The following is a 24,407-nucleotide window of genomic DNA, read 5'->3' as shown; positions in this document are numbered from 1 at the left end:
ATCTGCATTGGGTGCAAAGTTTCGGGCAGCTGCCTCTGAGAGCTGCCAGGGTGCTGAGCTCAGCGAGTCAGAGCTCAGATGGGATGGTTTCCAGGTGGGATGGCTGAGAGGGAAAGCAGCCAGCACTGAAACCAGAGTCTGCAGAGTCATGATGTCATAAACTAATCTGGAAACTTCTTTACTTCCTCTTGACACTTTCCCCTCATCAATTCAGTTTATTGGTATGTATGAGGTGTTATTTTAGGGTGTGTATCCAGAGCTGCCTCAGGGGGCTTGGAGCCACCCCCAGGAGGTGCCTGCAGAAGGAGCAGCCCTCCCCAGCACAGTTTGTGTTCCCCAGTTGCAGATGTGGAGCTGGTGTGGTCTCTCCCTGGGCAGTGTGGGATGTGACATTGGCTCCTGCTGCTCCTCCAGCTCTGGGGCTCACAGCAGAGGCCCTCACAGCTCCCTGCAGGACACAAACAGCCCAGGATCTTCCGTGGATGCTAATTTGAGTTTTGTGCTTCCTGTGATGTCTTATCAGTTGATCCCTGAGGCTGGAATTCAGCTGCTCTAATTTTGGTAACTTGAGGAAGCCTGAGTAAGTCTGCCTGGGATTTCCCCATCCCTGCCTCCTGCAAAAAGCCTGTCCAGGAACCCAGGCCTGGGAAAAGACCACCTGGAAAACCTCCCCTGAGGTGAGTGGACATTTTTGTGGCCAAAAAGAGACATGTGAAAGAATGTAAAGCATTAATTGCAGCCAAACCTTCTGTTTTCACCTGTACCTTTGCCCCTCTCCTGCTCCTATCAAATGTTCCTCACTGTCCAAATGCTCTCACTCAAACCAGACCCATGTGGTATCTTCCCTGTTCTGAGGGAAAAAAAAAAAAAGTTAAAAAAATTCAAAATCCTGCAAAAAGACATTCCCAGAATTTATGGTTTCCTTTTAAACTTTCTGAGCCAGCCAACACAATTTTTGTGCAGCAGTAGTGGCAGGCTGAAGTCAGGTGCACTCCCACCCAGCCATGCCCAATGCCAGGCTCTCCAAAGCTGTGGCTGCAGGAGTTTGTGCCCTCTCAGCTGGCACCACCTGGTGTTTCTATCCTGTGCTTTCCCTGAGACATCAAACCTACTGCCCAGTTCTTCCTGAGATGATTTCACGTGGGATCAAGGTCCCTGAACGTGCTCTGCCTTCTCTGAGGGCCTGAATCTCCTGGCTGCCATGGGGGCCTTGGAAAGTCACCTCTGAGCTTCTCCTTCCAGGATAAGCTGGTCCTTGGCTTCAAGGTTGTTGCTGCTCTGTCCAAGTGAAGAAGTGCCTTGGGTGTGCTCCAGCTGTTCTGGATGATGGAATGAGCATTTCTGCCCCTCCCTGCAGATCCTGCAGCACAGACAGCACAAACAGCTCTGCATTCCTGGGAGGCTCGAGGTCAGAACACGATGCTGAGTGTTGCAGAACTCCCTGGCCTGACGTGACCTGGTGTCCTCAGCTCCATCTGTGTGTGGCCTCCACCACTTCCAGCTGCAAAAGGCACTCCTTGGTGCTTCCTTCTGCCAAACATCCAGCACTCCCAGCTCTGAGCGCTGCTCCCAGTGCAGCCACAGCTCAGTTTTTGTCTTTGGTGGCCAGTGAAAAGCACTGAGGTCTCTGGCTGAGAAAGGGTGGATGAAATTCAATGCTTTGGATCCAGCTCAACAGGTGTTTTTGTTTCTCCTTGCTCCTGGTGGGCAGATCTGCTGCTTGCAGGGCTGATTCATCTCCTCACCTGAAGAGGATCCAGTGACCTGCTTGGACAAGCTCAGCTGGGAGTTATAAACGCATCCCTGTGGTACACTGGCATGGCAAGAGTGGGTAACAGGGGGTGGAAATAGCAAGAGGATTTGTCCCTGCAGGTCACCCTCCTCTTCCTGGGGCTCCCTCTGAGGCTGGGTCTGTACTTGCCTCCCTCCAGCTGGGAGTTGGGCAATGCTGGGACATGGATTAGGGGGGTGGGGGGTGGAACTTCACTGGAAACCTCTACGTGATGAACAGCAGGTGATGCCACTGGTGCCAGAGCTGGAGGCACCCCCTGGGTGCTGTGCCTCAGGAGCTGCCTGTTGACTGCACCAGGCTGACACAGCCCAGGTGATGGGACAGCTGGAAGAAGCTGATTTGATCTGTCTTCCTCCTTGGATATGATCCTGATTGAAATAAAGAGAGATGAATGTAAGACCAAATCTTTGGGTTTTGTCTTTAACATCCACCCAGCCCCCAGGTGAGCATTGGGGCAGTGCCTGTGGCACTTTCTCCTGGCCTGAAACCCCATGGGCTGGGAGGATGTGACCAATCCCCAGCCTGACTCACTCAGGTGCTGGGCCCAGGGTGGCTGTGAGGGCTCAGGCACCACAGCAAAGCAGCAGCAATGCACATGAGTTATTCCTTAACCATGTGCTTCTTTTAAACCTCTGCTGTGCCCTGGCTGCTGCCTGACAACGTTTCACCAGTGCAGACAGGGCTGGGCAGTGCCTGGGCTGTGGTCACTGAGACCAGTGTTTGTCACCAGGGTTGAGGGATGAGCCATTCCACCCCACTCTAAGCAGACTGTGACCCCTGAGGCTGCCTGGGCCAATTTTTTACATCTTTGGAGCTGCCTTGCCATGAGTGGGAGATTTTGGAAGCAGCAGTTGTTTTCTCCCAGCCCTCTGGACTTTGCTTTGTAGAGGAGAGGGGGAAAAAGATTACCCAAACCCACTGGAGTGCTGTCTGTGAGCCTGGCTGTGCCTCAGGTTTGAGCACTCACCTGGGCAGCAGCAGGAGAGCCCTGAGGAAGGATTTTTCAGCAGCAAGTGCCTCGAGGGGAGCCCCAGGCTCCAGCTCCAGGTTTGAATGGGAATTGGGGGTGATGGCAAAAGCCACCAGCATTGTTGCCACGTGGAATTAATGTCCCATCACCTTGGATGTGCTGGGTGGCACATTCCTACAAAAGGGATCCCAGGTACTGCAGTCAGTGTTAGTTGTTTTATTTTGGTCTGAGTTTCCAGTGGAATAAGCCTGAAGAGTGAGAGTTCTGCTGCTGTGACAGTGGGTGACAGAGAGGTGATTTACAGTGCTGGGAGCACAGGGGGTTGTGCCTTGTGACTCAAAGCCAGCATCACTTTGGTCTTCCCAGAAGAAAGCAAGAAATGTTAGGGAGCTCAAAGGGCAAGAGGAGATGTCAATGAATGATTGTTAAATTGTCAAAAGATAGTTTTGAAATTGGAATTTTTGTCCTTTGCTGCTTTGTGGTGGGTAAAGGCTGCGTAAAAAGACTTGGGAGTGATCAAGTTCTATTTATCTGATCTGGTGGAAGGTGTCTCTGCCCATGGCACTTGGGTTGGAACCAGATGATCTTTAAGGCCCCTTCCAACCCAAACCATTCTAGGATTTTATTAAATCTCTGTTGTTTGATTTTGCAGTAGCCATCCAGAGATGATTGCCCAGGGTCTTTTTACAGAAATCTTTCATTTCATCTTGCTCGAGGTGGCCCACAATGACCAAGACACAGGAAGTTTGCAGCTGAATCTTCCAAACTCAGTACAAAGACCTGAGAGAGCTGTTGCCCTTTGCAGTGGGTTTGTGGGCACTCAGCCCTTTCAGGCTCTGTTTAGTCATTATAAGGCACAAAGAATCCAAACGTGAGTGCTGTTTTTTTTCCTTTTCTGGGCATATCTGAGCTGCAGCTTGCCAGAGCAAGTGCTGAGGTTGCTCATTTTTCTGGGGCAGAGTGCTGAGATTGCACAGGGTCAGAACAGAAACTGCAGTCTCCCCTCTCCATCCCTCCAGCTCAAGGCCAGGGTTGCTGGTGGATGGGGTGGGAAGGCAGGGGACAACACAGCCACCCTCAGATTCTGTTCCTTACAGCAAATATGTGAATTTCAATGAAGGACACACTCCCAAAAGCACTGAAACATCTCGAGGCAAAGCCTTGTGGTAGACAGTGGTAATAAAGGAGAGCAGAACTGGGGAGGAGAAAACTTGGAGCGTGCCCTTCCACTGCTGTTAGCAGAGTGCCCCTGGGCAGATACTGGGCAGATAGGGGCTGCTGGGGTACAGACATTCCAGAGTGATTTCCGAGCCGGCTGAGCTCCTCCCATCAGCACTTCACTCATCAAAGTAAGTATTTATAGCACAGGTATAGCAGGGGAGAGTCAAAGAGGAGCTCCCTAGAAAGATGCATAAATCACTCCAAGAGTTCAGCTCTGGGGCTCTGCATTTTTTGCTTTAATGAGAGTGAATAAAAACTCTGGTGTTATTATTAATATTTCTTAATATTATTTCAGCAATCTGCTTTTTGCATTAAAAAACTCTTTGAGGTATTTCCATAGAGTTCTCCCAGCTCTCAGAGCTACACCTGCAGACTGCTGAGGACATGCTGCCTTACACCAGAGAAAACATTTTCTCCAGCACAGATCTGCTAAAAAACAATTCAGAAAATCTGTCTGGGCTGATCTTTGCTGCCCAGGCTGTCAGGAGACCTTCAGGCCTCTCAACAAAGCGCAGGAAAGCCAGGAAGGTGCTGTATCCAGCCCATGTGAGAAAATACTTGCCACGTCCGAAGAAAGATCCAGTCAAGCGGTGGCTGCTCTTCTGTGCTGGAATCATCCTCATCCAGGTGTTAACTGAGGCTCCTGAGCAGGACAGGCTGGCTGGGGGGCAGAGTCCCGCTGAGAAGCTGCCCTGTGCAGCAGCAGCATCACCCCCAGGAGCTGCTGGGCTGGCACAGAACTGTTCCAGAGAGCACCCAGCTCCTGCAGGAACCATCTCAGAGAGCACCCAGCTCCTGCAGGAACCATCTCAGAGAGCTGCAGGAACCATCTCAGAGAGCACCCAGCTCCTGCAGGAACCATCTCAGAGAGCTGCAGGAACCATCTCAGAGAGCACCCAGCTCCTGCAGGAACCATCTCAGAGAGCACCCAGCTCCTGCAGGAACCATCTCAGAGAGCTGCAGGAACCATCTCAGAGAGCACCCAGCTCCTGCAGGAACCATCTCAGAGAGCACCCAGCTCCTGCAGGAACCATCTCAGAGAGCACCCAGCTCCTGCAGGAACCATCTCAGAGAGCACCCAGCTCCTGCAGGAACCATCTCAGAGAGCACCCAGCTCCTGCAGGAACCATCTCAGAGAGCACTCAGCTCCTGCAGGAACCATCTCAGAGAGCACCCAGCTCCTGCAGGAACCATCTCCCCCGCAGCTCCCAGGCACGGCTGCTGTGCCACAGCAAGCCTGGAGCCATCCCAGCTCTGCTTGCAGGGCCAGCTCCTCCCGGGCACACCTCTGAGCTGCCCTGGCCCTGCACATCATCTGTGAGCTCCTGCACATCATCTGGGGACTCCTGCACATTGGCTGGTGGCTCCTGCACATCAGCTGGTGGCTGCTGCAGCCCTTCCCGGGGACACTGACTCTGCTCGGTGCCACGGGCTGCCAGTGGCCACCAGAGGCGTTGATGAAAGCCCAGCAGCAAGAGCTGGGCAGTTTTTCCTGCTGATTTGGTGGTGACTGTGATTAGAGACTGTGGTTTCCACCAGCTGCAACAAAAGTCTGCAGAATTAGAGTTACCCTCCTGGCTGGGTTTGTGCTGTGTTGATCTGCCTGTCCCTGCTGCATGACCTGTCTCAGTGCTGTATTTTGGTGTTGTAATTTAGTGTCAGCTCTCAGGAGTTAAAACAGAGTAGCTGAGCTCTCAAACAGAGAGCAAAGCTCCTCCATGCTGCTCTGCCTCGGTAACACTAAGAATAAACTGCTGAGTTCTGATTTTCACAGTGTGTTTTACAACCTAGATTTTAAAATCAAGATTTTCAAAGCTCCCCCATGCTGCTCTGCCTTGGTAACACTAAGAATAAACTGCTGAGTTCCAATTTTCACAGTGTGTTTTACAACTTAGATTTTAAAATTAAGATTTTCTGTCCATCCTAGGGAAATAAATCTGTCCAAGCAGGGAGGACAGTGGGGTGGGAGCCATGGCATGGCCTGGGCATCGACTGAGGCACTGGGAGAGGTCCATCAGCCTGGGGTGGATGATATGGCTCTAGTTGGGGAGTTGGGGCAGCAGATGAACCCAGCACTGAGATATCTTCTTGGGAGAACCCTGGGAGATCCCTAAAACCCTGGGACATGCTGAGAGAAAGGGTTGATTGAGGGGTGGTTGAACTAGAAATGACCAGTGGTCCCTTCTCACCCAGATCCACCATTTATTTGTTGGGCAGGGGGTTCTGGGTGGTTCTGTGCACAAAACACAGGATTGCCCCAGCTCCAGGGCAGGGCAGGTGTGGGTTTTTGGGAGACAGGGATGATGTGTGGGGGCTGCACAGCAAGGGCAGCTAAAGCTGGGGCAGCAGCCTCAGGAGTGAAGAAATCTGGGAAGGAAAAGAAAGAAATGGAGCCAGGAGTGAAGAAATCTGGCTCAGGAGCTGCTTCTGCTCCTCAGGGCTCCTTGCAGGAAATGCAGAGTGCAGGATTTCCAGTGGATGGTAACTTCAGCTTACTGAGCTTGCTGGGCTGTGTTATCAGACAGCCCCTGAGGCTGGGATTCACTGCCTTAATTTAGGCATCCTGAGGAAAGGCTGAGTAAGGCCTCCTGGGATTTTCCCAGCCCAGGCTCCTGGGAAGAGGCTGCCTGGGGAAAGGCACGTGAAACCCCCTCTCCAAGCCATGCCAGACTCATGTCTCTCATGTATCAGGGCTTCCCCCAAGAAGTTCATCCCCAAAACACCACGTTATGTCTGTGCAGCCCAGCCATCCACTTTGCAGAACAGCTCCAAACCTCTGCCAGGTTGCTCAGAGTTGTGTCCAGCCCAGCTTTTAAAATCTCCAAGCATGGAATCTCACCACCTCCTTGGCCAATCTCTTACACTTGCCTGGGACTTAATTCCAATTGACTCCATGCCACATGGGGACAGAGCTGGTGAGCCTCACACAGCTGTTCACAAAGCAGTGTCCCAGAAGGAGGTGTTTTCTTGGGAACAAGCAGTTATTTCCTCAGGTCTGGATAAACCAGGACTCAGAGGTTTTGTAGTGCCCCACAGCAGGCAGGTGTGACCCAGGGATGGAGGAAGCTGGTGGCACAGGCAGTGATTGCACAGGAAGGGTGGCAAAGCTGAGTGCAGCACTGCAGACCAAGGCAGAGGAGAGCAGGGAGCTGCTGCAGCCCATGGTGAACAAAGAGACCTGTTTGCCTAAAAACAAAACAAAACAAAAAACCCAAACCAAACAAAACAAAGCCAACCCCCCCCCCCCCCCCCCCCAAAAAAAAAAGCAAAAAAAAAAAAAAAAAGCCTAGGCACTGTCTGGATTAAGGAATTAAGGAGCAGCTGGTACACAACTTCTGCAAGTGGTGATTCAGGGGGAGCCCTTCAGAGGATCTCCCCTGTGTAACAAGGGGAGCACACAAACACAAGGAAGGCTTGTGAAGTTTTGTAAAATTCAGGAATTATAAGTGTTGTTGGAAACTGGAAGAACTTTTAACAATAGTACTGGTGATGACATCTCAGAGTCGATGGGGAAGGCAAGGTCTTCCTCCAAGCCCAGCACATGCGGAGGCATCACGAGAGGGCAGCAGAGACAGGAGCTGAGCAGGGCACACAGGCAATGGCCTGCCGTGCTCCAGACAGCAAATCTGAGACGCCACGGCGCAGGTACAAAGCAGTGCTGAGGATGCTGCAGAGGAAACCAGAATCTGTCAAAATAAATGAGTGTGCTGGGGCATAACTCAGCAGAATAGACACAGATCCCTTAAACAGAACAGCCCCCATCCCTGGGCTCTGGAGGTGGGAGGTTTTATTGTTCAAACATAGTGAGATGGTGAGCTGAGGTAAAGCACAGGCTGCCTTCACCAGCTGGCAGACACTGAGAGCTGAACACAACCTCCAAAAATCCATTTCAGACCTGGTAACTTGGATGAGCTCGATAAAAATGGCACGTTTACAGTCAGTCTACTGCATGAAGTCTGGTGGTTTCTGTCATGGCCAGCCCCTCCTCCTGGCTGTTACATCCCTGTTTGCCACAAGATTTGCTTTTCGCAGGGTGCAGCAGGGCCAGGACAGCTCAGGTGAGGGCAGGAGTGAAGGAACTGCTGGGAGCTCACATCCCTCTCCACAGCTCTGAGCTGGGAGTGAGCCCAGCCGTGCCCAGCCCTGCCCAGCCCTGCCCAGCCCTGCTGTAGCTTCTCCCAGGCCTGTGCATCACCAAGGCCATTCAGAGCTGTGTCCCAGCTCCAGCTGCCTGCACAGGGGCTGAGGCAGCCCCAGGATGGCTTTGGGAGCCATGGGATGCCCTGGAAGGATAAGGCATCTGTGCTACACCCCGGATGGCAAAGCCCTGTACCCCAACAGGCTCTGTGGCAGGGACATGCCAGGACTCATTCCCAGCCCTGCTCAAGGCTTGTGGCTCCTGTCCCTTCTCTGTGGGGGAAGCCCCTTGTACCCCAGTGGCCTCCACTCCCACATTGGCTCAAAACTTGTGTCTTTCCTTCCTCTCCAGAGCTCCCAGTTCCCTGTTCTGTGCTCCAGCCCCTTTCCAATCTGTGCCACAACCCCTTCTTTCCTCACACAACCCCTCCCTCCAACCTCTTTCCACACCCAAGTCTCCTTAGGCTATTTCAGACCCCCCATCCTGCTGCCCCAGAGCTCCCCAGCCCTGCCCCTGGGCACAGAGACCTTGGCTCCAGCACACATCCCTGCTGCTAAAACCCCTTGGCCTTTAGGCAAACAGCATCCAGATGTGTGCTGGGAGCAGCCCTGGGACATTCCCACCTGGAACCACCCCTGGGGAGGGTGAGGGAAGCAATACCCCAAAGGCAGGCCAGGGACCATTCTGGGAGATTGCCATGTGATCACCTTTGTGACCCAGCAGTGTCCCCAGGAGTGGCTCAATTTAGTACTAAAGATGTGTTCTACACTGGAGATCCTAATATTGGCTTAGATTGGATATCAGGAAAATTTTCTTCTTCTCTTAAAGGATGGTCAGGGATTCAAACAGGCTGCCCAGAGCTGATGTCACCATCCCTGTTCAAAAAATGTGTAGGTGTGGCACTTGGGGACATAGTTTAGTGGTGAACACAGTGGTGCTGGGTTAATGGCTGATTTTGGAGGGGTTTTCCACCCTTAATGATTGTATGATTCTATGCAGCACCCCAGAGATGCTCCTAAAGGGGCACCTTGCTTCATATTTCCCTAATCCTACAACATGAACCCTTGACTGCCCCTGTGCCCATCCAGACCGGACCTGGAGCTGCTCAGTAGTTTTTCCATGGGAGATGTGAGAAGATTTTTCACACCCTCATTCACATAGGAAGCTCTGAGGCAGCTTCTTGAGTCTCCATCAAATGTAGGAGCTGGGCCCCTTCCCCTCCTGCCACACAAGGGCACCTGCTCCCTGTGGGGGCGTGCCATGGGATTATAAACACAGCTGCTTTTTTCAGGTGTTTCACCCCCTGGCTCCCTCCCAGCTGCACTGGTGATGTCTCAGGAGCATCATGGAGAACATATTAAAGTGGTTTTTCGTTGCTTTGCCTCACCTAGATATTACATGCTGCTGTACTCCATTGCACAGCTGGCTGTCTGAAAGGAGAGGCTGAAAATGCTGCTGTAAATAAGGCTTAGAGAGGAGACAACAGCCAGGGGAAATGACAAGAATGCAATAAATCAATGAGCTACCCAGTGAAGACATTGCAGGGTCTGTGCCTCTCTTTGCCTTGTAGCAACAAAGAGCCACTTGACTTGGACTTAAAAGCCATGGTATTGAAAACTGGTTTGTGTACACTTATATAGGAAAAAAGGAGTTAAAATTCTTTATGGGAGACAGAAAGTTTGGTTGTTATGACCACAAGATTACCTGAAAACCCAGGGTTTCTGCTTCCAGGAGCAAAACAATGTTCTTCAATGTTATTTGCTATCAAATAGTACCTTCAAAAAGTCCATCTACATCTTCTCTACACCCAGAGGGTGTGTAGCTCCATCCAGCTGGTTGCTGGCCTAATGTTTTGGCTCTGTCTTCACCTGGTGTACTGGAAACCTCTGAGCACACCTATTCCTGGGTAACTGGAATTTCTTTCCTTCCCTTTCTCCTGCTTGGGAGAGTTTCCCTCTGCTTCTGCTCTCTTTGGTTTGTTCTTGGCCACATGTCTGGACAGCTCCAGGGAAGGGCCCATCTCCACTGGCAGCAGCACAGAAAGAGGATGGAACCCCATAATTTGATGAGAGGCTGCTGTAATGGAGCCCCTGGGCATCCTCAGGGGCCACCACCAGCACGTGCCAGTGGTGGCCAACTACACCAAGTGCCACCATGGCTTTGGTCATGGGACCCTTGTGGATGTGGTGGTCAGCTGGGCTGGGTGGCAGGGACTGGGCAGCAAGGGGGACTCAGGGACATGGCAGTGACGTGAGGTATAAGGGAAAATAGGGAGACATGGCAGGGCTGAAAAACACAGGAGATAACCTGGGAATGTGGCAGGGCCATGGAGGGGGACAGGGGACACAGCCCAGCCCTGGGGCAGGGGGTGTCACCTGGGAACATGGAGGCACACAGGGGCCACAGTTCAGCCTTGAGGCACCTGGGATACAGCAGAGCCCTGAGAATTTGGCTGGGGAGTAAACAGAGTGACAGTGAGACACCTGGGGACATGGAGGGACCCTGAGAAACGTGGGGACACAGAGTGACAGTCAGGCACATGGGGACATGGAGGGACCCTGACAAAGACGGGGACACAGAAGGGCTGTGAGCACACAGGGACATGGTCCAGCCCCAAGGCACATGGGGGCACAGCTCCTTAGGCAGCCCTGAGGCACACAGGGACATGGAATCATCAGGGTTGGAAAAGACCCAGAAGAACATCCAGCACAACTGTGCACCCAGCAGTACCAGTGTAACCCTGGAGCACTAAACCACCTCACCAGATCCCATGGAGGCACTGTGAGACACAGGGGGACACAGCTCAGCCCTGCTCAGGGCATGCAGAGGGGCTGTGAGGCACACGGGGGCACACATGGAGGGGGACATGGAGGAGCCGAGAGGCACATGGGGGGACAGTGAGGCACACGGGGGGACAGTGAGACACATGGGGGGACAGCCATCCCACAGGGTGCACGGGGGCGTGAGTGCACAGCCGTGATGCACAGGGCACATGGAGGGACTGCCATGCACAAGGGCCACGGATGCACAGCCCCAGTGCCCGGGGCACCTGAAAGACTTTGGGGCACAGGGGACATGGGTGCTCAGCCCTGGGGCACAGGGGGCATGGAAGGACTCTGGGGCACAGGGGACACGGGTGCTCAGCCCTGGGGCACAGGGGGCATGGAAGGACTCTGGGGCACAGGGGACGCGGGTGCTCAGTCCTTCAGCACAGGGCACATGGGTGGCAGTGCTGGTAGCTCACAGTCCTGGCCCTCGGGGGACATGGAAGGACTCTGATGCACAAGGACACACACGGGTGCCCAGCCCAGCGCTCAGGGGACACGGAAGGGCTCCAAGGCACCGGCGGCTGCCCGGCCGGCCCCGCCGCGCTCCCGCCCTGCTGTCCCGTTGCCGTAGCGACGCCTCCCGGCGGCCCCGGCCCGGCGCGGCCGCTTTAAGAGCGCGGCGCCCGCGGCCGCCCCCGCCCGCCCGCCCGCCGGAAGGGGCCGCGAGCCCGCGCCGCCGCCGCCCGGCCTGCCCTGCCCCAGGTAAGCGCCGGGGCCGCCCCGCCCTGCCCGGATCCCAGCCCGGCTCCCCGCGGGACGGAGCGGGGGCGGCGCGGCCGCTGCGGTCCCGCCGCGGTCGGAGCGTGGGGCCGCCCCCGGGGCGCCGCTCGCTGAAGCCCCGCGGGGCTCCCGGTGTGCCGAGGGTACCGCGGACCCGCTCCGGGGCTCGGTGGGTGCCGGGGCGGTGTCCCCGCTGGGCCGGGAGGGGCCGGGCCGAGGTCCCCGGGGTGCCCCGGGCTGTGGGCGGCCGCGCCGGGCTCGGTCCCCGCGGAGCCCCCGAAGCTGTGGGGGCGCTGCCCGGGACCGCGCGGGGCTCAGGGCAGGAACGTGCCCGGGAGCTCCGCGAAGAAAAGCGAGTGCGGGGCTTTGTTCGGCCTCTCCGCCCCTCCCGAGGGTTCCCAGCGGGGTGCGGGTCCCCCCCGCCCCGCTCCGTCCTGCCCTTCCCGCCGGTGCTTTTGGGTCCCGCAGCCGGACCCGCGGCCGGGCCGGTTCCGCTGCCCCGCCGGCGGCTGCTGGGGCTGTGCGCGGTGCGGTGAAACCTCGGTGCGGGCCGGGCGGGTTTGTTGGACTCGGGTGCCGGGATCTGGTTCTTCCTCGCAACTTTGAGTTGGGCACTCGTGCTGCCTCATGGCTCGTTTGCCTGGGGTTTTTCTCCATGTGAAAAAAAGAGCTTTCCATTTTTCTATTCCTTAAGCAGAGCTCTGTGTGAATACTTTGCTTTTAAAATTTTATTGTAGCCTTTGTTGGTTTATGCCACTGCTTGTCTGTTGGTGTGTTTCCCCATCCATTTTTTTGTGTTGGATGCACTGTTCCTTTGGCTGCTCTGCCTTCTAAATACTCTTTAATGGAGAAGTAAGATGGGGAAAAGATAAAATAAGAGAATTTGGGACTGTTTTGTGTCATCTTCTCTAATTGAAATGTTTTAACCCAAAGGGGAAAGAAAAGAAAAAGTGATCAAGTGGAGCTCAGGGCACTTTGCTTTCTTGGAGGCAGAGAGGAAAAACTTATGAGGGTATGACTGAGATTTTGTTTCACTTTATTTCTCTTCTTTTGAGGCTGAAAGATAAACAAGCATTTTGAAATGCTTTGGTTTAAAATGCCGAGCTCTTCATTTTCTCTTCAGCTGACTCCATTAAAAAAAAAAAAAAATCTTTAAAAAAAAAAAGTAGAAGCAGCTCTGCAGTTGCAGAGCCAGCAGCAGTGGTGTGTGTGGGCAGAGGCCTTGCTGCTCTTCCATCAGCCGTCCCTGCCTTGTCTCTGTGGACTATAAAATTAGAAAGGCTCCGATGTCCATTCAGGCTGATGTCTGGGTAATGTGGGCTATGGAAATCAAGAGGAGCTCTCTGTGAATTAACTGCTGTGCTGCTCATGGCTTGCTCAGCCTGTGGGTTCTGGCCTCTGGTGTATAATTAGGAAAGTAATTGTATTTTAAGAAGCCTTAAATCTATTATCCAGGTGTGTGCTTGTCCCCTGGGCAGGTATCAGGTGGTGTGAGCTTTCTTTTGCTGTGAGCAAATGATCTCTATATTTCTGATGGTCGCAGGCTGCAGTCTGACATTTGCAGCATCTTAGAACCACTGAGTTTGAGTTGGAAAGGATCTTTGAAGCTTTTCTAGTCCAACCCTCTTGCAGTGAGTAGGAATATATTCAATAGTCCCAGGTTTCTCCAAGCCCTGTCCAACCTGGCTTGGAGGTAGGGGGCAGCCACAGCTTCTCTGGGCAACCTGTGCTGTGCCAGGGCTTCAGCACCCTCATTTCAAAAAAAAACCTGCTTTCTCATATCTAATGTACATTAGAAGCTTTACCCCTTGTCCCACCAAGAGCGAGACCTGAGGCTCCCTGTGCTTTTCCTCCTCTGGAAATGGCCCTGGTCATCTCCTCCTTCCCCAGAGCTCTCTCCTTCCTTGTCCTAGGAGTTTTTGTCTTTCCAATTCCAGTCAGTGTCCAGGAAGGCTTTTACTTGTTGCATCTTTCCTGAATTTGCTTTATGTGCACACTGAGAAGCCCGGCCATGGAGAGCACAGGTCTGTGGTGAGGGATGGAGAGCCAAGAACAACTCCAGCTGGCTGTAACTGAAAACTGTCAGCTCTGCAGTGAAGGAGGATGTTCAAAGCATGTGGCTCCTTGGATGACACCGAGTGGAGAATTGGATCTTCAGTTCTAAAGAAAGTCAGAATGTCCAAATCCTGGGGAGTTCTGCTGGGGAGCTCAAAGGTGAGATGTCAGTAGAGCTCTGGATGGATTTCCTTCAGAGGTGCTGCTTGGTGCTGTCCTTCTGCACCATCTGCTGTGGTTGCTGTTCTGGAGATGTCCTAAAGTGACTTAGAATATCCAGGTCATGGTGCCTTGGGGAAGTCTGCTTGTTCCAGGTTTCTTGCCCTTCCTTCCCTTCAAGCTGGCTGTTTCCTGGGGAGGTTTGGTGCAGTGGGGGTCTGTGCCCTGGAGGGACCAGCAGAAGGTTTTTGGGTGATAGGAGAGCAGTGTGCCCACCCAGGTGTCAGGTGCATTGGGAAACTCCTGGCTGGGCTGAGGCAGCATGGGGCAGAAGCCAGGAGGAGGTTGGAATCTGGGAGAGAGGCAGTTCTAACAGGGCTCACCATAGCAGTAAACAGCACAGAATAGCTGCTTCTGCCCAGTGTGGGTGAACTTCGTGCAGTTCCTCGATGAGCTTGTGGGTGAAATTCCGTGTTTCAAACCCCAGTGTGCTGCCATCCTCCTGGGCTGTTGTATCTGCTGGTGTTTGCCAGACATTGCCTAAACTCTGCTCTTAAACTGCAGCTGGTTTTGCAGGTTCCCAGTTACTGCACGGTTGTTCTTACTGTGTTTATTTTAGTGGTTATAAACTGATTTTTAAAAAGGACTTGGAACTTGAGCTGGAAAGTCTCCTTTTTCTTCTTCTTTCATGATTTGGTTGAGGAGCTGCACCAGAGGAGCCAGCAGCTGAGCCCTTCAGTATTACCCCCCTCCCTTTATTCTTTGAATTTTCTAGGAATCTGGGGGCAGTTGTCCTGTACCTTGATTTTAGCAGTGGACATCAGTTTGGGGTTGGGGTGAAGGGGGTGTCTGCTCTTAAGTTGGTAAAATTAGGAATTTGGCTGGGGAGTAAAAAGCTTGAAGAACACTTTTTTTTTTCCTCATAACATTTTGTTTAGCCTGAATGTTTGCAGTCACAGCTATGTGTTTCTTAAAGACACAGAAAGCATAAAGCTTTTTCAAGACAGTTATTTCAAATTGCTGTGAGCTTCACAATGTCATTTGGAGCTAGAAGGTGCCACCATTGACCAAAAAAGTTGCAGCCTGTGATCCTGCATTGTCCAGGGCTCACCCTGATTTGCACAACAGCTTCAACAACTATGGGCTGAGGTATTCCTGATCCTTATATAAAGTAAATTCTTTACAGAAGCTACTTTATGTGTATAAAGTAGCTTTTGTAAGCCTACAAAGTGAGGGAGAACCCAGTGTGATTTAACTTTTCTCTCTGCACTCATGTTAATAAATATGTGTTGCCTTCTGTTTGTTTCAGACCAGTTACTTCTGCAAGTTGCACTGAAAATAGGTGCTGGAAGTGGTGAATAATCACTTCATTTGGAATAATCCACAGCTGCGAAGAGCCAAGGGCTCAGTCCTGCAGATCTCCTTTGTTAGACACAGGCTGGCTTTCCCCCCTGCCTCCTGTGTTCGTGCTGAACATTAAACAGTGATTTCTATGCAAGAATTTTAAGGAAAGTCTTTCAAAGCACTTGAATGACCAGCGAGGGGCATCTGGGAAAGGGTTGCCTGGGAGATGCTGCTGGGAGCAGCTGAGCAGGGTGTGACAGCATGGAAGGAAGTGAAGAAGGCAGGATGCTGCTCTGATCTTCCCTCCCTCCCTGCTGAGTGCGAGCAGTGGTCCTGCTTCTGGGAGCTCAGGGGATGCAAATGTGACCGAGTGTGTGAGCACAGGACTCATTCTGCTCACCACAGTGCCCTGGAGAGCCAAACTGGGAGTGCAGCTGGGAACCTAATGCTGTGCTTTGTCCTACACTCTGCAGTGCTGTTTCCTCAGGCTTTTCATTGGGCAGTAAAAGATGTTGCCATCTGGGCATGTTGTAGCACAGGGAGCATGTAGGGCTCCTGCAGCATCTCCAGACTCTGGTAAAATTCTGTTACATCACTTTGAGCAATCTCAGGACAAAGCTGGCATTCCAGGGAGTTTATTGCTTGTTCCTTACTCCTCTGCAGAGCTCACACTGTACTGGTTATTCCTGTCTTCTGGTGCATGTCTTGGGTCCCTGTGAGAACTGTGAGGAAATGCTGAAATACACATCCAGAAATTCAGAGGATATTCTGGTTTACACATTGAGATGATCACTGTTGCATGTTTAAAGAATTGCTTTTCTGGATGCTGCTCAGCTTGCAGCTCTGAGTTTGTCCTTGCACTCTTTCAGTGCCTGCTTGCAATGAGTTTTGCTTGAAAATGTGAGTGTTTTCAGGCTGTGGACAATGCAAATAGGATGCTGCAGTTAGGTGTTGGCAAACTGTCCTATCTGGAGTTGTGGAGGAGAAATGGTTTCTTGGTTGTGTGACCCCAATGGGGAGAAGAGCAGCTGGGGTTTAACAAAGTGGTTAAAATCATATAGGCCCCCAAATGCTCCAGAGACTTCTCTCCTTTCCTAGAAGCTTCCTTTAACAAGCTGATTTCTCAGGCTGATTGCTTGCAGATGAGATCATGCAGTGTGTTTTGCAGGGAAAGAATCTGAACTGGTGAGCCAGAAAGTTTTAACACGCGAGTCACATGCCCGGTGTCCTCATGGCACACACAGAGCCCCAGAAGCTGTGACAGGGCCAGCTCAGGGTGGCTTTGTGCTCCAACAGGAGCTTTCTGAGCACACAGAATACCCAGGGATGCTCCCGAGTGCTGGGGCTTGCTGCTTGGACAGCAGCGGGAGATGATGGCAAGGAAGTATTTCATCTTTCCTGAGCTCTGTTTCTCTCTTTAGTGTGTGTGGGGTTGGGATAAGCCCAAGTGAGGGAAGGCTCTCATCTGCCTTAATTCCACAGACATTTTGCTGCTGGCTTCAGCAAAGGAATTTATGTAGAATTGATGGTGTTTTTTCTGTTAATGCATGAGAAAATTCTGAACAGGGAAGGCTTGATGGTAGTGTTCTGCTGCAGAGGATCCCAGCAATCTCTGCTCTCGCTCTCAGAAGGGATGGTGGTTTCCATTCCTCTTGATGGCAACTGGGTTACTCTTCCAAAATAATCACAGCCATCATTTGAGAGTGTTGAAAATTAAGCAAAGATGTTCTGAGGTGATATTGGGTGGTGTTCCCAGCATAGGGAACTTTTGCTGCCAGTAGCTTTAAAGTACAACCTCTTCTCACAGGCCAGGCAGGAGGGTGCCTTTCTGATGCCAGAGCCTCTTTGTGCCCAAAATCACTTCTTGCCAATCACAAAGGCATTAATTATGCAAAAATGGATTGGGGGTGGGTGGAGTTTTTATTGGCTATGGAAGTAGGAGCCAGAGCCACTTGATCCCAATCTCTAAAAAAATGAACAATGGAGTCAGACTGGAAAGGGAAAGCTTCAAATCCCAACCTTTAAATCTGTCAGAGTTTTATGCAACTTGAAGACAGGAATGCATAAGACAAGATGTGCTAAAACCTCTTACTACTCCATAGCCATGTTGTACTTGTAGTGTCCTCTCAGTCACTCCTGTGAGCTTTCCTTTTGAAACAAATAATTGAAAGTAGTATTTACAGATCAGCACAGGCTTCATGGTATTTTTTTTTCTGTCATCTAAACATGTTTGTTCCATGGGAGTTTATCAGAAGCTTCTTCCAGCATTTAATTTCACACAGGTAGAAAGTCAAGCATGTGAAAGTGGAAAACTCCTGTTTGTAGATTATCAAACTTCATTTGGCTTCCTTGAGAGTGTGTCCTAATGCAAGTACTACATACACTAAATATCTTCTTTTTATGTGGTATTATTTTATACTTTAGGTAAAATAGTTGTGAACAAAAGTTGCTTTGGTTCCATGCCCTGGCTAATAATCCCTTTTTTTTTGATGGAAAGGACTGGTAGAACATTTGTTGCTCTGATGGATGGCAGTGAGGCTGTATATTTTTTTGTAGCAGCTCAACCGTTTCACCCTTCACTCTGCTCCTGGATGGGATCCTGCTGGGTCTGTCCTCCTGGAGCCTGGCTGATGGTCATCCCAGACCTGGCAGGGTACATGTGGGAGGTGATGATGTGTACTCTGAAAAGTGCTGCCTAAACCTTGTTTTGTCCATGAAGCTTCAAGTGTGGAGCTGTTAGAACTCCAGCCCACTCAGAGCTAATGCTTGCAGAATGCATGACCAAGGAATTAAACTGGGTGGAGTCATTCCAAAATTTGGATTTGGGGCCTGTCTTCTAATGCAGCAGCTTTGGGTGTTTGCTTGGAAGTGCTCCCAGCGTGGATGATGCTCTCCTGACCTGATGTGACTTTTCTTTCTTGATGTTCGGGTGCTGTGCCCAAATCTGTCTGCAGAGCTCTGCAATGCAGAACTGTGGTGAGAAATGAACCTGGAACAAGTCAGCTCCTGTCAGGACATGGCACGGGGATGATCAGCTCCTGTGTGCCTGGGAGGGAGGGAGGAGGGACGGACAAACACAGTAAACAGTTGTGTTTCTTCCCCAGGACTGTCCTGTGTCCTGAGGCTGCCAGCTGCAGTTTGGAGGCCAGAGGAATAGGGTGGGGTATTTTCTTCCAACCAGATGAATTTGTGCTGTGAAAATGAGGAGTTACTTCAGTTTCTCTGGGAATAGCATTTAAGGTGTTAAAATGTCCCACCCATCAGTAATGAAGAGCTGCTCAAGAACAAGCAAATACAGAGATGGAGCCTGCAGAGCACTGCCTTTGCAGCTCTTATTTTCCCTTGAAGAATGAGAGTCTGAGCTTGTTTTTGTTGCATTTATCATTCGGTCGTGGTGTCCCCCATTTGTGTTACCCTCCCATGGAGAGCTAAGCTAGCCGAGTGTCAGGTTTTGTTGTCCATCTTGATTACTGTTATGTTATTTCACTTGTGCTTGTTTGTTTCTGCCTGTCAAAAGGTTAAAAAAAAAAAAAAAAAAGAACTACTGTAGCAGAAATAGCTATAGTATCAGTATTCTCCAGTAGGAAGATGTCAGCCTGTGATGACTCCTTCCATTGAGCTCAGCCTGTTTCTGCTGCTCCTGACAAGCTGTCATCTCTTCATGCTGGGTAATGTGATCTCCCAAGAATGTTTATCTTTCATTTCTGCATTTGTAGTGGAGATGAGCTGGTGGTGCTGGGAATGTGCCTCCAATGCCCTTTTGTTGTTTAGGCTGAGGTGCTGCCCCTGTGCTGCTGAGGGCAGCAAATCAGACCAGCAGAGCTGCCATACAGAGCTCCCTCACTTTTCCCTGAGTGAAGGTCCCAATGCTGTGAATTCATCCTGTGGAGTTTTTGTTTTTAAGTGTATGTGTTTTGCATTTCTCTGGATTGTGATGGATGTTATTCCAGTAACTTCACAAAGTGTCCTTCCTCTTTCCATGGGTTTGATGCCTTCTGTCTGCATACTTGGCTAGCAGCAGTCATATGTTTCTTTTATGTTCTGGGGCAACCTGGACAGGGCTTTACTCTTTACATTTAGAAAATGAGCTTTGCTGGCCAGTGTCGTGCGTGGATACCATGGGTGGACATCTGGAAGGAATAGCACTGATGGCAGTTCCTCTGCTGACCAGCAACCCTCTTTCATCTCAGTGCCAGCAGCTGCTTCCCCATGACCCTCCAGACTGCACTTCATGTAGACATTCTGCCTAATTCCCAAGGACTGGACCCACCCAGTAGTGTGGTTCAGTCTCTGCTACGGCATTTTTTGGCCTTTTCCCAGCACTGGAAGGACACCAAATAGCAGCAGTACTGTTGAGACCTCCCTAGAGTAAAGACTTATAGTGGGAAATGAATTTTCTAGTTGCTTCTAATGTCTTGAGAGCTATTGGCTGTCTGGCTTTTAATCTGTGCTCTTGGATTATTGCAGACTATTATATTTGAATGCATGGCTGAAGTTAAATTTCCAAAAAGGCCTCTCTTGTGGTGGGTGTTAATTTGTGCAAGGACGGTGTGACACAGTGTGCTGACCCTGTTTGAGACCTGTGCAGTACATCAGGGCTCAGATCCTGGCACTCAGTGCTCCTGCCAGGACAGAATTAGCCCTCATTGTGTCAGTGCTGACATCTCTGCTAACCGAGCTTTTAATATTATCTAGAAGGATTACTCCAGAGAAACTTGATGCAAGCCTTCCTTGCTGGCAGTAATTACTCTGCCTCTTCTCATTTGTTCCCACAGAATGATGGAAGCACTGGGTGAAAGCATATCTGGAGGGCTCTGGCCTGACCTCCTGCTTGAAGTGGGACTGTCTCCAGCATGTGAGTGATCAGCTCAGCCATGGTTTTGTCTGGCCAAGTCTTGAACAGTTGGGGATGGAGCAGGGTATCACACCAGATCAGCTTTTGTTTGCTTTTGCTTGGAAGTTATACCTAGTCAACCACCTTGGAGAGTGAGTTATGCATTTAGGTTGGAATGACCTCATCCTGCAGGTTTGAAAACATTTGAGTGAGCTGTGGGTAATGTCCCAGTAGGGTTAATGTAATGTGTAATGGATCTGAATCCTGTTCTGTGCTTACATGGGAAACATGAGCAGACCCTCGTGCTGTTTCTGAGGAAAATGCAGGGATGCTGTCAGGTGGTTGTCCTGTGTTTGCATGGGGAATTGCAGGTGGAACAGTGCCTTTAGGACCTGTCCTGTTGCTGCAATGAGCTCATGGGTGTTTTCCCATTGGAATTTTGTTTGTCAGGAGGCACAGGATGGGCACCCCTGAGCATCCTTTGCCCCAAGGCAGAGTGTGGGATCAGTGCTGTCCAGACAGAGGCCACACATGCACAAGGCACACAGTTGCCTTTTATCCACCCTCCTCTGCCTCTTGCCATGGGAGGGAGAGGATTTTCCCCAGAGTCTGCTGCATTTACTTCAGAAAAACTCCCATGAGATGAGTGTGTGCACATCTGAGTTACCCATTGTGGTCCTGCATTTTAAAGGGAGCAGAACAGCTATCTACATCTGAGGAGCAAACTTGCCTTCCAGCATGGCAGGAGCTTCTGGACACAGTGGGTGTCCAGGGATGGCACATAGGCCAGACCAGGCCTGCTGCTGTGGCTGGGCTGGGCTGGATTTCTTCAGACAGAACTGTGGATTGCAACACCCCTCGTGCTTGCTCGGGCCAGGAAGCCTTGCTTGGAAGGGAAATGGCTGAGATGGAAAGAGCTGCTGAGGAGGTGGAAGCTTTCCTAGCCAAGGTCTCTTTTCTAGATTCAGCTCTGGATCCCTGGACTGTGCATCCCCTTGTGCCACAGGAATTATATGAATGCTTCATGGGCACTGAAAAGGAGAGCTTCTGTGGTCTGGTCCTGATGTTGGCACTGCCATCTGCTCTGCAGATTCATGTTGTGTTCCTGTTGGAGTGCAGACCAGTCCTTGTGTAGGATGAATCTGGTGTTGTGAGTGTGCAGCAGTGTCCTTGGGTAGGTTACAAATTCTCACTTGCTATGGGGCCCTTTGGTATCTTGCACATCTGAAATGCTCCTGCCTTTTGTTTCCATGCCAGAAAGGGCAGCCAGAAGGGCTGGGAGCATGGGCTTCTGCGTGCTCTGTTATTTGAAGATGAGGCTCCTTGCTGAGGAATCACAGAAATGTGGGGATCACTGTTGTCAGCTGCTCTCCATGTGCTCACTCTGGTCCGAAGTGCAGAGGTCAGGTTTGGGGTTGTGTGGCCCGAGGGTCGTGGAGTAGCAGCTGTAAAGGGCTGCAGGGGCGTCAGCGACAGGCTGACGTTGGCTGACAGCTCTATTATTACCACCAGTTCTTCCATGCACCACTTGTTTTTGCAGAGGTCTCTCTTTGGGTGCTTCAGGGGAGGAGCTGTAGTGGCATTGCTGCCATGAGCTGAGCTCTGCCCATTCCATGGTTCAGCTGGGTTGGTGTCCCTTGCTGGGAAAATCACAAGGTGATGAATCTCCCTTCCCTGGTGCTGTTCCTCCTTGATGAAGCTTACAGCCAGTGCTTATGGTTTGCTTTGTTTTTTCTGCTGTTGTTTTCCATGTGTCTGCAGTAAAATCTCTGGTGAAGGATGCTGATTAGCTTTTCTCTGAGCTGGATCTGGAATCACTACTCATACATTGGTCTCCTCAGATCCACACAGCTTGTAGTTTTGAGATGTGATATGACAACACACATTTATCTGGGAAACTTCTGGGAGAAAGATATGGGCAAGTATCACTGTAAGAGAGACAGCAGGACTTTGTCCCCAGCAGTCCCAGGACCTGTGTAGCTCTGCTTGTCAGAACACCTTACACCATGTCCTTGCTCCAAACTCCTGACAGGGGTGATGGGCAGAAAGAGCTGCCTGCTGCTGTGGTGGGGAGGAACATGTGAAGGATAATGCTCAGGATGTTAAGATACTAGTGCTTCAAGAAGAAAAGCCAGCTTTGAAAGAGGCCATGTGCCTGCTGAATATACCAACTGCTTCCAGGGATTAGGGGTCAAAACCCCAGAGCTTTTTTTTCTGGCTTATGGGAGTTGAGCCCTTCCTTGATGTGGCAGTGATTCTCATCTGCAGCAGGACGCCAGAGGGTTTTTGGCTCCACAGGCAGACGAGAGAAAGGCTGGAGATGTCCTGCTTGGGCTGGTCCTGGTGTCCAGGGATAGGGAGGGATGTCTGTTTGCACATAATGGTTTTCTCTGCCCCTTTCCCGTGGTTGCGTCAGCGCTGATGGCCGGGGAGTGTTTACAAGTGCGTCCTTGCTGAGCACTGCTCTGTGCCAGCAGCTCCGTGCTCTGGGTGACGTGTGCTCTGGGCCTTTGTCACTGCAGCAACTGAGGCTGAGCTGAGCTCACTGCCCTGCTTCTGACCTGGGCTTACCCCTCCTCACCCTCACCTTTGGGGCAGCCCACGATGGGGACCCTGCTGTTTAAACAGGGCAGATGGGAGGCTGCTCCTGTTGGGAGCTTTCCTGGTAACATTAAAGCTCTGAGAGAGATTTTTGGAGCTGGGGAACAGTTGTCATTCCTCTGTTGCCACCTCCCCAGCCATTCTGGCTCGTGGGAGAGGGAGCTGTGGTGGCATGAGGCCTCTGTTCCCGAGTCCCAGCAGGACAGGCCTTTGCTGGGCAGCTGCCTGTGTGCCCAGAAAGAGAGAGCTTGGCACAGCTGCAGAGCTTTATCTGTCCCATGCCTGCGCCAGAGGTTGTCCTGGTGATTTGGGAAGTGACTGAGAGGTCAAGAAGTTCTGCTCTGGTACTTGCCCACTTGAGGACTCTGCTAATCTCCCTTCAGAGCAGGAAATCTCCATTGGCACAGGGAAGGCAGAATGTGGTGGAAGGTAAGTGCTCCCCTTGGAGCCCTTGTTTTGCACCCTTTGGGATGGGTGTGTCCCACGTCAGGTGTCTGTAATGTCACCACATGCTCTGTCTTGTCAGCTCTGAGCCTCCTGGTACCCTGCAGAGCAGCTCTAGTCAGCACCTGGTGTGTGGAGGTGGTTTGTCAGTACTTCTTGGAAGATGTCAAGTCTCAAACTTGCCCTCCTCATCATGCCAAGCTGTGCTCCACTTCCCTCTTTTCCCAGGTTTATGGCTGGAAATGGGTTTCTTTGCAGTGGAAGGATGATGATTCCAGCAGAGCTGGGCTGAGCAGATGTTTCATGGGGTAGTGGGAGTGAACACACTCCCTCTGGGTAAAGACAGGACAGGGCTGCTGGGTGTAAACAGAGCACTTTCACAGCAGGCTTCTGTGTTCCATCAAAAGTTCCTGGAAAGGTGAAGGCAGGAGTTGGCTTTCACCACCTCTCACTGAAAGAATAAAAACCTTTAACACTGTGCAGGTCCAGCCTTCGTAGTGGGGCTGTCCTGTGTTCCTCAGCTGTGTCTGTGTTTAGCCCAAGGCCACTTGGGTGATGTCCTGGTCCTGTGTGACAGGAGCTGTTGGTGCTCACAGGATCACCAGCTCCTGCTGGAGCCTTCCTGGGATAAGGCAGGTGGAGGTCCTGCCATAGCTGGGCTGGGTGGGAGGCAGAGAGTGTAAGACCCATGGAGCAAGAGCCCCTGGGCAGGGAAGGAGGTATTGTGGACCTGTTGTGCTGCTGTTGCTGCAGGAGAGACCTGGCAGAGGAAGCTCTTGGGTGCTGTTTGATGATGTTCCTTATTCTTGCTTGGATGTGTGTTCCCATATTACTGTTGGTAACTGGGGAAGTTGTCTGGTGCAGGTCTCCTGACATCTCCACAGTGGGATTTTGTCACTTTTCCTCTGCAGGAGCCTTGTGCTGGGAACAGAGGGGGAATCTCCCCAGGTGTTCAAGGCCATCAGTCTGGCTTGAGCTCTTTGTGTAGTTGCCTTCACCTCAGTGTTAACATAGTTACAGGTTTTCACTCATTTATTTCTCCCAGTGCCACCTGACTGGGGGTGGCTTGGGGTCAGCAAAAGGCAACTTCCCCATCCCAATGTGATCAGCTCAGCAGTTCGTCACCCACAAATTCCTAATTCCTGCTCTGCTGCTCAGCATAGTGGGTTATTTTTAAGCACTGGGAGAAAAAAAAAATTGGAAACCCTTTCAAGTCATTATTTCATGTTTTGTGAGTTCACCTCTTATCTCTTGGAATGTGTTTGGAATACTTCTGGGATTTACATTATCATACAGATGCC

General features: G+C 51.4%; 1 protein-coding gene and 1 long non-coding RNA gene across 4 annotated transcripts in view; both read left to right on the top strand.

Annotated features, from left to right (window-relative positions):
• The first annotated feature begins 35 nt into the window (after window positions 1-35).
• On the top strand, window positions 36-2,196 carry LOC132337025 (uncharacterized). Its single transcript, XR_009489051.1, has 2 exons — window positions 36-677; window positions 1,243-2,196. It is a non-coding gene; the product is annotated as an uncharacterized LOC132337025 (long non-coding RNA).
• A 9,395-nt stretch (window positions 2,197-11,591) lies between these two features.
• LOC132336938 (discoidin domain-containing receptor 2-like) overlaps window positions 11,592-24,407 on the top strand; it is a 63,122-nt gene continuing 50,306 nt past the window's right edge. The window contains exon 1 of one of the 3 annotated variants that reach the window (XM_059864929.1): window positions 11,592-11,651. The gene's annotated coding sequence lies outside the window, so the exon portion shown is untranslated. Of the gene's footprint in view, window positions 11,652-11,697; window positions 11,839-13,496; window positions 13,884-24,407 lie in introns of those variants that run through there. The other 2 variants (XM_059864928.1, XM_059864930.1) reach the window with 2 other exon arrangements.

This window comes from Haemorhous mexicanus, chromosome 21, assembly GCF_027477595.1.
Source record: "Haemorhous mexicanus isolate bHaeMex1 chromosome 21, bHaeMex1.pri, whole genome shotgun sequence".
Taxonomy (NCBI): domain Eukaryota; kingdom Metazoa; phylum Chordata; class Aves; order Passeriformes; family Fringillidae; genus Haemorhous; species Haemorhous mexicanus.
Note: the sequence above shows the minus strand (reverse complement) of the source record. Positions and strands in the feature narration are given on the sequence as shown.